Source organism: Thermobia domestica, chromosome 2 (assembly GCF_964235325.1).
Source record: "Thermobia domestica chromosome 2, izTheDome1.hap1.1, whole genome shotgun sequence".
NCBI lineage: Eukaryota > Metazoa > Arthropoda > Insecta > Zygentoma > Lepismatidae > Thermobia > Thermobia domestica.
The window spans coordinates 194,499,925-194,516,641 of NC_137455.1; the positions used below are offsets into that span (position 1 = coordinate 194,499,925).

At 34.7% G+C, this 16,717-nt stretch overlaps 1 long non-coding RNA gene across 1 annotated transcript; it reads right to left on the minus strand.

The window, feature by feature from the left end:
- Positions 1-915: 915 nt before the first annotated feature.
- Positions 916-14,441, minus strand: LOC145679789 (uncharacterized). The gene is made up of 4 exons (XR_014130537.1): positions 14,309-14,441; positions 6,677-6,799; positions 6,170-6,308; positions 916-952 (listed from the first exon to the last, which is right to left on the minus strand). It is a non-coding gene; the product is annotated as an uncharacterized LOC145679789 (long non-coding RNA).
- Positions 14,442-16,717: the final 2,276 nt, after the last annotated feature.

Consider the following 16,717-nt stretch of genomic DNA (forward strand, 5'->3'; position numbering starts at 1 on the left):
CAGGTACGTCTTAGGTGACATATCGATGTTCGAAGGTAGTGGGTGAAAAAGCTTCAGAACTTTCTTGATTATCTTTATAGGCAGGAATAAAAACCTAATTTTCGATAATAAACTACTTATTATTTACAATTATCTAAATGCAGTTTAACAAGTTTATACAGTACAGAGAATGATGTATGTCATCTCAGATTTGTACCGCTAATATGGAATTTATATCTTAGCTCTTAACTTAGAACATACCCAGATATTTTCTAATAATTATAAACCTCTTTTTCTCAATTTTAATGATTATTCATAAAAAGAAATATTTGGCTAGTTATAAACCTACATGTAAAACGAATACAAAGTACGACACACCATGCACGTATTGTAACAAACGGGCAATAAATTCAACAAGTTGTTCAAATGAAGCCATTATAAAAGAAGGGGAAATAACTGGTATTGCAAGAGTTCCGACATTTTTTTTTTTTTAAATAAATACGTGTTTTGATTTCTACTGAGCAAATGGCAGGCTTACATTACACTTGACAAGTTTCATGTGAGCCTGAATAAGCGTTGACAATACGTGGAAACTTTTCAAAAACTTCCATAACTACTGATTTAAGCAAATATGAAGTGCTTTGTCTATCATATATGTTAAGTAAATTTAAATTTACCAATTAGTATATTTTGTTTCAAAAATTGAATTTTTATCATGTTCTCAATTTCGTGAATGTTCTATTTCGTCGCACTTGAGTACTCGTTCACACTTCCAGCTTGTGTAAGTCCGTTGATTTCAATGAACAACACCAAGATATCAAAAAGGATGCTCACAACTGATCAAAAGCACCACAGATTGATATCCAACTGACTCCATTCTCTCTTCCAGGCTTGTGCACATCATACATAACAATAAATTTCTTCATTCTCTGCTCCTTACAAGGAATGTGACAATTTGTGTACTGCAACTCGCCTACAAAAAAAGTTTTGGAAACAATGAAAACCATTTCTAAAATATCGAGAAACTAACATTCTAGTATGCAACAATATCACAAGAAAAAATAAGGCAAAACAAATAGTTATCACTCAACGATTATACAGCAATTATATTAAGAATAATTAATACTTATATAGTATGTGTCTTGGGAATCACAATGGTATTATTATATTCCTAGTGTAATTTCGGGAACCAATTCTGTTGCCTTCGACTTCTAGACAGCAAAAGACAGCTTCGGCTTCAGAAATATTTTCACACTTTATTTAACTCACGTATTCTGTTTAATGTTGTTTAAATAAAAGAATTAGTTTTTTTTATTTTATTATTATTTTTTTTTCACGTTAGCACGAAACAGAGTTTAGTAAATCATTTGCAGTTTTAATTTTCTGTTCTGCATGCGTCTTCCAATTACACTCAGAAAAAAAGTCTTTTACTTGCCTGTTACACGAGAATTTGTATTCGAAGTACAGAGAAGCAGTAACTCACTATAATTTGTGGATGTGTTTGAGAAATACCCTTGTTAAGTTATAAAGGCAGAAGTTCAATAAAGTATATTTTAATGGGTTAAAAAGTACGTTCTTTTTAACACAGTGTTCGAATCCAACTTCGATTCAGTATTAGAAGATTGTGAAGACTCTGCATTAGATGAAGAGAAATATTGGAGCTGCATACGTTTAGAAAATTGTGTTAACCCTTCTTTAATCTTCTTGTAGAATATTAATATTCTAAGTTCTATTATAGTTATTATTTGGAAATCAGATGTTCCTTTCGTATTATTACAATTATAAAATTATGAGTTAAACATTCTAAGTTAGTTGCAGAGCCTTTGATAACAGCGCTTCCAATATACTACGTGTTCTGTCAACCTGTCAGAAGCCAACTTTCGTTAACCGTACAGTAGTTTAATTGATTTTCCCTCGAAAGCTCTCCGTTAAAACTTTTAATTACTCCCTCCTTAGTCCTTTAATTGTTAGTAATGTACATCTTGCATAAACGGCTAGTTTTAAGCATGGTGAACCTAATACTTCAATTTACCTATTTTTAAAAATAAACCTCGAAAATAGTTAAATATTAATTGGGAGTTTGATGCAATAAGGGCGTAAGTCTGAAATATGCATTTGGAGAAAACGATGTTAAAAATTTAAGTGGAGTTTTATTCTTACATAAAATAATGTAATATGCAGCATTTTATTCCGATATCGAGTTGAAATTTTGACAGGAGGCTTAACAAGCATGATAAAAACCACTCATGCATTTGATGCAAAAAGGGAGTAACCTTTTAAGCGTAGGGCTTACGCCCTTATTACATCAAACTCCTCAATTCTACTACGATACTTCCTAAGTATGTAACAATGAAGTAAATAAATAAATGAAAGAAAATCTGTGACAAATAATCGGGTAAAAATAAAATAAATCTATTATGTTTAGTTTTCTTTAGTGCCTGAATTGTAAAAATACATTGTGAACTACCTTAAGACGAAAGAAATGGGCTTGTTCTGTAGTGCATATAACAACGGACAATGTATTTCCTCATTCCATTCACTACTCGGAACGTGGAACACAGATATAGTCCAATGATCTTCCCTGAACACATTCCTCATTAATTCAAGCTCAAGCATACGGCTCGAAGCCTGTTAAAAGGTAATTCACGATTAACTGAATTTCATAGACCAAACCACTAACACTAGATATTGGACCCTCAATTAACGTGGAACTGTAAACTATTAGTTCAGTGTAGATAATAAATACATAAAATAAAATAGAATTATTACTGAAAATACGTCAATAAAAAAAAAAAAAAAAAGTTTATTCAGTGCGCAAGAAACAAATAAAATCCAAAGAAAACGAACTTCTACAATCTCACAATTTTGAATGCAGGGATGAAAACAGCTCTCAGGTACAATGTGTGATCAAAAATTCGATTTTTTCCCCTTTTAAGCAGCAACTGCTGACGCTACACTCATTTGATGTAATTTGCTCGATAGTTGATCCGTTGAGACAGCCAGCGTCAAGATGAAACACGTTCTGACTTGTCAGTCCGCGTCCAGAGCCGCTAGATGGAGGTCGTGTTTACCGTGTCTTTCGCGCATCATGGATTTCGAACAACGCGGAATATTAAGTTCTGTTTCAAGTTGCAGATAAGTGCCAAGAAACTCACGAAATATTGAATTGGTGTATGCTGATAATGCTGTAACTCTGAAGACTGTTTACAAGTGGTATGAACAATTTAAAAGCGGAATGAATCGGTAGAGGATAAGCAATCTTCGGGACGTCGATTAACCACAAAAAAGAAAACGTGCATAAAGTGCAAAATTTGTTCGTTCAAATAGGCGAATAACTATTTAAGAGCTTACCGAAAAACTTAGCATCTCACAATTTTAGCATTTTAACCGCCGATTTGCCAATGAGAAGAGTGGGTGCGAAATTCATTCTCCGACTTTTGACTGACGAACAAGAGTTTTTGACCGATAAAAATATTGGTGTTTGTCCACATCCACAGTACTCTCCGGATATAGTACCATGCTAGTTCTGCCTCTTCCCCAAAATTAAAAGTGTGCTTAAAGGAAAAAGTTTTGACACCATTCCTGACATCAAGAGGGTTACGACAGAGCAGCTGAACGCCCTTCCAAAAGCCTTCCAGGAATGCTTCCAGTCTTGGATTCAACGTTGCGATAAGTGCATTGCTAGCCAAGGTCAGTACTTTGAAGGAGATTAAATCAAATTCCATGTAAGCTTATTACTTTGTTTCTAATATGGTAAAATTATTCACCGTATCTTTTGACCACGTCTCGTATATTTCGAAAAATACGGAAATACTTAAATTTTAAAATATGAAAATAAAATTTTTGACACCTTATTCATTAGAAGTATGAAACTTTGAATACAAGGGAACCTTAAAAAAGAAGATATTAAAAATATGTATTTGAACAGCACTATTAAGATAAATATTCATGGGTTTTCATTTTGTTACTATGTTTGTTATATTCAAAGTAAATTTAGATATAATATTGGCCTTGAAATGTTAATTTGCTGATCGAATGTAAACACACTTCATTTCTTCATTCAGGTATACGTCTTTATGTACAGTATGACAAAATACAATCACCTTCACGTACAAATTCTACATTACTGCTCTGAGCTTACATCAACCTCTCTATACTCGTATTTAGGCCTTGCATTCTACTCTTACTTAACACGTTCACTGCCACGTGTATACTTAAGTATACACACGGCGTAGGTAAGTACAGGCCACGTGTATACTTAAGTATACACACACTAGGTTTCCTTCCTGGTCATGTGTGTTCTTAACTATTGAACATCCTACTTTGCCCTTAGGAGAGATATCACATGTGACCTGAGTCTTTTATTTTGCTGTCAGTTTATGGAATTTGTTTCCTGGGGAAGAGGGATCAAGTTTTGAATCCAGTACAGAATTTTCTTTTATATCGAAACCTGCTTTTTGGTACAATATCTATATGCATCATATAAAAACAAAAAAACAGCAAGCAAAACTAACTTATAGATATATGGGTATGCTGTTTTCTTTTTACATTTTGTTTGAACAATGTATATAATGTAATGTATTTTTCCACTACAGAATATAAAACATTATTTTCTAAATTGTAATACATGGAGAAAACGCACATAAATCTGATAAATGTCAAACAATTAAAGCTTTCCTGAATTGTAATTAGAAAGAAATATGAATTAGTGGTTTCCTTCTCATATCTAATATCTGATATGATCACTAATATCTAATATGACTTCCTTCTAATATCTAATTTCTGTTATTAAAAGAAATATGACAAGTCTAATGAATCTCATTGAAGCAGTCTCTACACATATATGGACTCTTAGGGTGGGTGTTACAATAAGTCACAACTTGAGGTACACGCTTCAGTTTACCATTTATTAGCTGACCACTTCTTCCATACTTTTCAAACACAAAACACATCGCCTCTTTTTTGGATTTTTCCAGAACTTTCTGTCAACCAAATAGTGAGAGTTCTCCTTTCTTGCCGTTGGGCTTGTTTCTTGAGGCTGGGGTTGGTTGCTTGGGGTTGCCAACGACAGGATAACTTCTTCTCTAAAAATCTTTTATAGTAAGATATTTCTCTGGAATAATAGGCGAAGGTGTGAAAATGAGCAAGTGGAAAGACATGAGGGAAGTATTGATGATTTCAACAAAGCACTGCACAACTGTCTACATCCAAACAGGAGAGGTGAAGGTAAAGGAAAAGCTCAATACATTGTCGACTACAATATAGAGAAGTCTTCAATGGCTATATATATAATCAAATGGCCTTGCATGATACGTTTTCTGGCGCTGTAGCAAGTGACAGAAAAGTCATTATTGAATTACTGTGGTTAACAAGATTAGTAATACAGTACAACCCCTCAAATCCGAACCCCAGAAATCCTAAAACCCGGCAAACCGAACACGTTCTCAGGAGAAAGAAAATAACTACAGCTGGAAAATGAAAAAAATAGATTTAATCACACAAATTTAGTTTTTTTAAGGTTTTAACATTTTTAGGCTTAATGCTTATTCAAAATCATTATCTAATTATATTCTTACAAGAAGACAATTTGGACATGAGTGTACACACGCCAGTCAAGGTCACTGCCCTTTCGACTACTGGGCCACCCTGTCTAACCTCAGTCGTTGTTTTACCGCAAATTCAGGGACGAAATAAGTACGTAATATTATTTCCCGGGTAATCCGAACCCCCCGAAATCCGAACAGGCTTCAGCCCCAATTAGTTGGGATTTGAGGGGTTGTACTGTATTCCTTTTCAACAATATATTATGCCAGAAATAAGAAGATAGTATAAAAAACAACCTACCTATGAAAAGTATATTATACATTGTATCATGCTAAAGACCCAATAAAAACGTTGAATAAGAGTGAACGAAACAATATATTATCCGTGTATACTTTAGTATACACGTGGCTTGGAAAGACTATGAACCGTCCCAGGCCATGTGTATACTAAAGTATACACAGCTGAAAACATATCAAAACATCAAAAACAACACTGAAACCATTAAAAACTGAAACATCAAGTTAAAAATGTCACAAAAGTTAAAAAGTAAAAAGAATTGAACGTTTGGCCTGAGCCCACCCATTATCTAAAATTACGCTTGGCAGTCAACGTGTTAAGCAAGATGCAATTATTGTTGCAAACTTACGGTGAGTCACACGTTAAGCATCATCCATTGAATTCTTCGATTACTGTATTTGGGGAAACTGGAAGTTACACATCCTATTCATCTTAGCGATGACACGTACTTAACTTACTACGGTATCCAGGCATAACTGCTAGACACCCTGTAACCGAAAAACAATTATATATATATATATATATATATATATATATATATATATATATATATATATATATATATATGTATATTATACACAAATAAATAACAAAGAAATAAACAGATAAATATGCTATTCTAAGTGCTAGCATAAGGATCTTTTCCCCCTGCAACTCGTACGCAGAATAGTGTTCCCACATTTAGAAGACCACAGCAAACGTGTCACATACTCAAGATGGCCATGGTTAAAATCATGATTTATGGTAGCAGGTTAAAGTAATTTTGAATTTGATCGACTCTGTTTATTTATTAATTAATAGAATAATCTGCAAGTAGGTATCTAATATTTACCCTAGTAATTATTAAGATACATACCAGTTTTCAGAATTCAAGTTTTCTCACCATTTTTCTCGGCCTTTTCAGTTTCTCTACGTTCACAATATATTCCACTTCCCGCTTTTACGTTAAGGAAAATTTGAGTATTCCGTCATTCACATCCTGTAAACCAGCGAATGTAGAGGAGAAATGGTTAATTAAATTTAAAAAAGAACTTGGGATACAGGAAAAAGTTAACTGTATATTGAACTTCAAAAGTACTAATAGTATTACATAAATATCTTCCATTGCTATGCAAATTGAATAATACATAGCCAGACAGAAATAACTAACAGTTAGATGTAAAAAATGTATTCTGAAAATTGTTTACTTTAATGTTGTTCTTTACTGCTAGATATTTAAACTAATCGCAAATAATCTCTGTCAATCTATATACTGTTAATTATATATAGCTGAAAAGCTTTTCACCATTTTCTCTTTTTCTGTTAGGTCCCTTGAAAAGTATAAAACCGGATTTATACTGTATACCAAAAGGTACAACTATTCTATGAAAACCATCTAGCAGTTTTCGAGGTTTACATAACCCTTAGTATTTCCCAGATGATTTTGAGATCTGTGCGTTAACATAGGGGAATCCAGAGTGGATCAAAATTAAAAAAAAAAAAAAAAGTTAAAAAAATGCCTATTACTCTCAAAATTTCCCGCTTGAGGGACATGATAGGGAAATGTGAATGTTACCCTTTCAAAAGCTGTTCTGTTCTAAAGAGAGTGATGTATGTATCATGATCCTAGGATAAATAGGGATGATGCTGTAGCTGCTTGACTGCAAGTCTATAATTTACCTTTAAAAAGAGCCATAATTTAAAAGGGTTAAGAAACATTGTTTGGGATTGATATAGGTTAACAAAAAAGTTAAAAAAATGCCTATTACTCTCAAAATTTCCCGCTTGAGGGACATGATAGGGAAATGTGAATGTTACCCTTTCAAAAGCTGTTCTGTTCTAAAGAGAGTGATGTATGTATCATGATCCTAGGATAAATAGGGATGATGCTGTAGCTGCTTGACTGCAAGTCTATAATTTACCTTTAAAAAGAGCCATAATTTAAAAGGGTTAAGAAACATTGTTTGGGATTGATATAGGTTAACAAAAAAGTTAAAAAAATGCCTATTACTCTCAAAGTTCCCGCTTGAGGGACATGATAGGGAAATGTGAATGTTACCCTTTCAAAAGCTGTTCTGTTCTAAAGAGAGTGATGTATGTATCATGATCCTAGGATAAATAGGGATGATGCTGTAGCTGCTTGACTGCAAGTCTATAATTTACCTTTAAAAAGAGCCATAATTTAAAAGGGTTAAGAAACATTGTTTGGGATTGATATAGGTTAACGATTGGGGATAATTCAAAATTCAACCCCAATACTTTCACTTAAATAGCATAATTAGCATTTAATAGTAATTCCTAATGTTTTTTCTTCAGTTCGCGACTTGTATTATACGAGGAGACAGATTTGATTTAAATGAAACAAATCGATTTAAATAAAAAAATCAACAAAAATGATTTTTTTTTTCCACCTGCACAGAAACTTTAAATAGTGTTCAATCACATATCTGCCTTTTCACTGTCCCGAAACAAATTCCATGGCAAGACATACCAATAGAAAGGAAGGAAAATCGCTCAAACTCTATAGACTGAAACTCAACTTACTATGTGTGTGTGTGTGTGTGTGTGCATAAAATTAACTTCTAGTATTACTTTGAAGTTCCTAACTATATTTTAGACCTAGTTTTAACAGGAATCTTTATACAAGGGAATTTGCTTTAAAACCTAGTGAGAAATGCAAGTGGCAAATAGGAGTGCAGCACAGAATTGGGGCGCCGCATGTCCAACTTGTATCACTGTCATTCACATTATACTACATCAATAAAAACAGTCGTTTCGAGTGTATATATTGTAAAATGAAAGGAAAACTTTGAGTTTTACGTCCCAAGATTATGCCGGCTAGGGTAAGCGAGACGGTGGTAATGAGAAATGGTGATATGAAGGAAGTGGGAGAACCACGAATAAACCCACGCACACGGTGTTTGTTCACCACAAAGTTCACTTGGCGCGAGCTGGGATCGAACCAGAGACCTCCAGCACCAGGGGTGACCACTGAGCCATCGCAACTTCTGTATATTATATTGTGTACGATACCCCCTTTGAAGGACTATATGGTAAATATGATTTCATTATGTTATTTTTATCACTTTGATTGAACTTGAGGTATGTTGAAAAAAAAGTGCAAGTACTTAATGTTATTCCAAAAGACCAAGACCAGTAAATAAACAAATAATAATAATAATAAAAAAAAAAATGCATACATGAGTACATTGCCTCTAACATGAGTTATAATGACGAAGCCGTAAAGCAAACTGTCTGGTCTTTACGATGTAATACTCCATAAGGAAACTATAATAAAATAGGTCTGCAATAGTACTGTGGTAAGGAAACGTGTGGTCATAAAAGTGTCTCAAAGAAATGGGCATGGGGTTCTGTACCACAAAAATGTTTTTCCCACTAATTTTGTTTATACAGTTCTTTTCATTGACGATGCACATGCTCCCTACAGAAGCACCACCGGACTCCAGCTTCGGTTAGAGATACTACTTGCATACTAGTGGTCATCTGGCACAGGACGGTTAGTAGTCTTTTGCTTGACAGTCTTTATAGCATATGTCATAACGAGGAGCATGAGTTAAGCCTTCCAAAAATCAATCTGTACACAGGAATGAAACTCGTCCCGCAAGAAATGTTTGAAGGTCGTAAGAGTATATTTAATCATAAAAGAATGAAATGCATTGCAACATAAGGTATGATCTCAGATTCTTAACCTGCATGATTGTTGTTATATTAAGTTCCAAATCAAGCAGTCTTCATTTGTGAAGTAATTTAAGGTGCTGATTGAGAATAATAAACCATTTCCCTTTCAATTTTTTTGCCTTAAATGATTCCCTAAGATTCTAGGTCCTTATTAATCTGGCACATGCCCAAATTATTGTGCATAGGTTGACAATAAGCATGCAAACTGATGTACCCAGGAAATAACTGCGTGCTATGCTATTGCCATGAAATTCACTCAAAGTGCCTTAGAAATCGTTTCTAAGGGTACGAGTAAAATATATATATACATACACACATCAACTTGTGTTAGGAGCAGTTAAAAGCGAGAATGCTATGTAAGTGAATCAGGCCAAAAGCGTAGCAAGGGTGCCCGCGCCAAGGGAACAGGCGCGTTAGCAACAGAGGTGCGCATATTGACAACGACAGTGCATATAAACATAAAAGATTCCGTACATGGTGCAGAAATACTGCGCCGTAGGAAATTAGTAGGGTTAAGTGCTATATCGCGGGACCAATCTTAGGAAATTTGTCGGGTCAGTTGGAGAATTTATTTAAGTTTGTGAGGAAGAATGAATGAAAGTCAGGTAACGGGAGTAGTAAAAGCTAAGAAAATGGTTGAGTTTGTAAGTTCTAAGCGGCAGTGTATGTGGAGGTGGAGGTGGACTATTTCGCGGAGACAATGCCGCGAAAGGAGCGTGTATGTTAAGGCTGTCAAATATCATGTGTGAGTTATATAGAACTATTGAAAAATAACGAGAGACAGTTGTTGAAATTTTACGAAAGACACGGTATGTAAAACAGGCGAACAGTGTGTGGTAAATGGAAAATGAATTGAAAATACAGAAAAGAAAATGAAAATATTATTTTCAGCGTGGGAAAATGGTACCGTACGTGGGATTCATTTTCTTCTTGAAATTGCAAAAGTTTACAAGCCTGTTTTGAAGGTAAGCGACTTCTAACTCAAAGGCAATGTACATCTGCACAGTGTACAGAAGCTATATTTTATCTTTACAAGTGAAACGTTACTAGTATGAAATCATGACAAGTCAGGGTTTGCCCAAGCGGCCTAGCCCGAAAAAACCCGTTTTTTTTTCGTATTGAACCCATCTAAAAAACCCACGTGGCTTATTGTTAGTATATCATTAGTACAACTAAGGTGATCACATTGAAAATGATTTTTTCCCCCAGATTTTGGACTTTTCTTGGGCGAATTAGATGCTTTCACGTTAAGGCACACATTAACATTCAACATAAGACCTTCATAAATCTCTGAATGCAGTGAAAAAAAAAAAAAAAAAAACCTTAGTTTGGGATAATTGTGGAGCAAATTAATGTATGGATTATGCTTATAGCCTGTTTGAAGTAAAATAGAAAATACTTTCCGTGAATAGTGTGCTTCCCAACTTGGCGACATCGAGGTTTTACGGATTTAAGGGTATAGGTGCAATGATGTAAATACGCTAGTTGTTGCTCGGGGCAAGAACTCGACTTAGCACCCTCCAAATATTTACCCAATTAGGCACCCGGGGAACAAGCCCAATTAGCCACGTTTGTTCCCCTAGTTACGTCACTGTATAGGTGCCGGTACTACCAGGAAATATGTAAATACATTAGTAAAACTATCAGAATGACTTCTTACCTTTGATGGTAAACACAAGTAATTATAATTATAGACATACAAGTAATCATTATTCTTCAGTAAAATTTGGTTTTCCAACAGCAGCAGCTTAGTTCAGTTCATTTGTTGCTATTCTTCAAATATGCATTCTGTAGAATCAACACCAGCAATAGTGTAAAAAATCTTGTCAAATTTAAGACGCTTAATACTTGGAGCTCTGACGACTACGTAACGCTAACTATTTCAAGTGCTGAATTCATACTTCCATACTAGTGGAAGATTGAATGTACAGTAAAGAAAGCTACATCCTCGGAAAAATTCCGTTGTGAAAGAAGCGCTCGGGAAATTCCCATAAACGAACGCACAAAGCATCTGAAGTGAATACTTCAACAATAAAACTATTTATTTTACGCTGGAAGATATATAATTTGATTTAAAACATTTAGATAACTTTACAAAATATGAATTATACCTTTGTTTTTTAAAATTAGTTTTCGGGAAAGAACTGTCTTGCAACAAGTGCTCGGGAAATTCCCGTAATTGAACGCACAAAGTATCGGAAGTCAACTTCAACAATAAAATCATTTATTTTACGCTGGGAAATATTTATTTCATATTCGACATTTTAAAACATGAAAGATATCTTAGTTTTAATTCAATATATTTGGCATTCACATTTGGCGAACGTCACTGAGGCTCCTTCTCGACACGATCTACATGTCTCCACGTGTGTGGTATCTGCCTGTATCACACACTACAGGGTACAACTTTCGGTCTTCTAAGTTTAAATTTTCAGGCTACAAGGCACGAGATACGCTAAATTTCCTGTTTAGATTTTGGAGGCATACCAACGTAAAATTTCAAAACGGCGGCCATTATTATTATTATTATTTTTCAAAATAACGGGCATCCACGCTACAAAGCTTAATTTTCGGTCTTTTAAGTTGAAATTTTCAGAGTAGAAGCACGAGACACTCTAAATTAGCTGTATAGATTTTCTCGGTGATCCGATTAAAAATTTCAAAATGACGGCCATTTTTCAAAACACCAGTAAATAAAAAAATTGTTGCAAGTTGTGACATTGACTATCTTAAAACGTAAGTCACATTTTAACACGTTTGCCGCAAACGCATTGAAATATTTCGAAAAAAAAAAAAAAAAAACGATAAAACCCATATGGGTCGAGTTTTTCAGAAAAACCTGGGCTTTTATCCTATAACTACATTCCTCTTTACATGCACAGACTCATTTTAATCTATAATTACGGCATTTATTCCGAAGTTTGGCGTCCGCTTTCGCCACGTTTTTCCGCTATCTCCTTTCCACACTTTCTGCAATTTGTTATTAGGTTCATTAATCCGTCCTCTTCACAAACTTTTAAAAAATTTTCCTCGTTATTAACGTATTGCTTCACAAATGTTAAAACTGTTAGTTCATTGCCGTTGTACATTCGCCATGTTGATAACATAAATGCTCGTTTCTTTCCCACAATGCAACTGTTCGGTTACCTTGCGCCAAGTAGTTCCCTCCGCTCGCCGTATAGTCCCATGTTTATAACAGCTTATATATAACAAATAAACAGATTTTTTCGACACTCTTATATATTATCAAGCACACAAACGATCTAATTATCCATATCTTTCCTGTAAATTTTAAAAATTTTCCTGGAAACGGACGCCCAACTTTGGAACTTAACCCATAATTACAATTTCTATGACGGACTATTCTTAATCAGTACCTATATTGTCCGTAACGTATGATAGTAACCTTATTCTAAAGTTAACACAAACTAGACAGGGTTCAAACGTACCACAAGTCGATGCCACGAAATATAAACAAATTGCTTCCCATGAAGGTTAAAAATATAAAGCTTACGTTTAGCAGAAGGGGTCCAGCTCTTTTCCTTTAAAAAAAAAAAAAAAAAAAAAAAAAAAAAAAAAAAAAAAAAAAAAAAAAGTAATAGTATACATGAGAACGCCGTGATCTGCGTTTCTTCTGTGTTCTATTACCACTTCTACATGAAATACCATAAATTTTTGTACGTAGTGCAATATTAAGAAGTATCCATGTGCACAAGACATGCGATACGCGTTAAATTCCCCCCCCCACACGCACACATAGTCATAAATAAAGTACAAGGGCACTACACATGCAGATATAAAGTACAGGTACGTTCTTTTTTATTTTCGTATCAGTTGATAAGTAAATCAAAGTCGCTTTGTTACCCCCTTGGTAAGTTCGTAGATACTCAATGAATAATCCCTAAAAGTATGAGCGTCCAGCTCCTTCGGGAACTGACGCGGCTTTATGTATACTATATCCAAAAAAAAACTTACAATTTTGGTGATTTCTGTTTACATTGACTTAGTTTAGATTAGGGTCCATGTTCCGTTAAGGGGGTCCAAAGCTACACTGGACCCCCTTAAGCTAAGCTAAGCTAACCTAACCTAACCTGACCTAACCTAATATAACGTTATAGTATGTAATGAAATGAAAATCAATAGAAAGAAGTGGTGTCAAAGGCACTGGACCCCCTTAACGGAACATTGACCTAGATTAGTTTATGTTATATTATATTAGTTTAGGGATCCAGCATAATTTTCCAAAAAAAGTAATAGAAATTCGCTTATTTCTGCTAGTAGATTACGGTAATTCTTTAGTAATTGGGGGCCAACACTAAAGAAGACAGAAGAGAATGTGCCCTGCGGGTGTCTAACCCGCCTTCACTCGCTGACGCTCGCTCGGCAATACTGTCTAAGCCAAACCAATGTGAATAGAATATCGCAAAAAAGTCGGTAAAAACCTATCCCCCCCCAAGGCTAAACACTACCCTAGATTAGTTTAGGTTAGCTTATAATAGATTTGGTTACATTACGTCTAAATACTTGCATCATTCATTTCTCCTGTAAATTTTGTTTTTTACATGCTTCTGGACTTCTCCTCAACATACTCCAAAAATAATCGGAATTTATATTCTGCACCTAATCTCGTTGTTAATCTAAGCCATCTCGTTGTTATCAGTATATCACATAACATACCATAATATGTTTAAGAAAATTACTACTTTACAACTACATTCAAGAAAATATTGTTCTGTTATTAAATAACATACCGGTAATTAAAAAAAAAAAAAACTACTACTAAGCGAAGCTTTGAATTTTACTTGCTTACCATGAAATTCAACCGATTCATTCTCAAACGCGTCGTCAGTTTCTTTCGTGCGCTAATTTAGATTTCCACACATAGCAGACGGTCACTATTTAATTCCCTTACCCAATAAGAAAGCATGTTACAAATTGTTTATGACGTTCTGCCTTTTGACGTCACTAAAACTGATGTACGAGTAGCTATTGGCTAGAAATGGAAAAACCTCCATCTAGTTTTCACACTAATATCGTACCTGGGTGTGGATGCAGTCGCTACCTAAAAAAATACAACATTTACAGCAGAAACAGAAGATGCAAGTACTTAGACCTAACATGACTTAACCAAATCTGTCCTAAATTAAACTAACCTAATATTAATAGATATAAACGAAATTCTATCATCTTTTTGAAAATTATGTTGGACCAGTATACAAATATAATCTAACATAACCTAACCTAACCGGAACTAACATAAACTAAACTAATATGAACATAAACTGTCGAAATTGTAACATTTCTTAGAAAAAATAGCTGGACCCCTTCAGCTAAACATTGTCTCTCACATATTTTATCCTTCGTAAAACACTTATAATGATTTCACACTAGTAACCTTACACTTGTAAACATAAAATACAAGTGTTTTACTTTCAAGCTAATTATGTTGCTTACAGATTATATATATATATATATATATATATATATATATATATATATATATATATGTGTGTGTGTGTGTGTGTGTGTGTGTGAGTAAGTGTGTGTGTGTGCGTCTTTTCATGCAAAGTGTTGAATTTTGATTGTAAATTTTCTAAAATATGGTGCACCAAAAGTACACCAGCACCCTTCTGATTTTTATCCCTTTCGGCATCCATGATACAATTTGTACCATACGGGTGTTTCATGGTACATTGCGTTATAACTCTCCTATTTGGGCTTTTTCGTCCGGGTTTTCTTTCTTTCTTTCTTTTCTTTTCTTTTTTTTTTTGTTTTGTTTTTCAAGTCTAGACGCATTGTACAAGACCTTACGTATTATTTCACACTTTCCTGCGTCGAGACATAGGAGGTGATGACGTCATAATTCTAAAATATATATTTTCTTTTATTAAGCCTATGTTTATTATTTTTTGGCAGGCTTATTTTTGCACGTAGAAGATTGAAATTTTGCATAAACATTCAGTCCACCGAGGAATATTTACCAGATTTTTTCAGATTTCTGCGTTAAAACTGGGGGGATCCAAAGGGGCAACAACTTGAAAAAAGGGATATTTGTACCAAAAAATCCCTTTCTTCGGGATTTTCCCACCTTAGATACATGGTGGAGACATGTGACTGATAACGCCTGAAAGGCAGTTTTTATCTGAAGAGAATGATGTGCAAACCATAATCCTAGGGTAATTATACTTGGCGGGCTTACTTTTGCACCTAGAAGATTGAAATTGTGCATAAACATTCAGTCCACCTAGTAGTATTTATCAATTTTTTTCATATCTCTAAGTTAAAACAGAGGGCTAAAAGTTCAAGAAAGGGATATTTAGACCAAAAATCCCCCTTTTTGGGATTTTCTCGCCTTAGATACATGAAGGAGACACGTGAGTCGTACCGTCTGAAAGGCAGTTCTATTACGAAGAGAATGATGGGCGTAATATGACCCAAGCGTAATTAGGGGTGTGTCAGGGAATTTTTATCAAAATATACTTCTGTATAGGGGAATATTGGACATTTTCGGTATTTTTTTCTTTTTGCGGGCTTATTTTTGCACCTAGAACATTGAAATTGTGCACAAACATTCAGTCCACCAAGTAGTATTTAACAGATTTTCTTTCAGATTTCTGCATTAAAAGAGGGGGGTCCAGAGGGGCTAAAAGTTAAAAAGGGATATTTAGACCAAAAAATCCCGTTTTTCGGGATTTTCCGCCTTAGATACATGATGGAGACATGCAAATGGTACCGCCTGAAAGGCAGTTCTATTCTGAAGAGAATGATTGGCAGATTATAGTCCTAGGGTAAATAGAGGTGTCTCAGGAATTTTTTTTACCTGAGATCATGGTGTTTTGTGGTAATTTGGGGCATTGTGGGGATTCTTGATAAAATTTCTCCCGCCCTTAGTATTCAAGATAGAAACTTGAAATTTGGCACACACATTCAGTCTACCAACGACTAATTATCAGATTTTTTTGAGATCTCTACGTTCACACAGGGCTGTTCCAGAGGGGACTAAATTGTGAAAAAACTTCTCCCGAAATTTTCCCTTTGACATCACTTTTCCCTCTCCTGGTATACAGTATGAGCATGCAAGTGCTACCATTTGAAAGCCAGCCCCATTCTGAAGAGAATGCGGTATGAACCATGATCCTAGTATAAATAGTGACGATGCAGTAGCTGCTTTACTGAAAGTCTAAAATATACCCCACAAACTCCGGATGCCGAAAGGGTT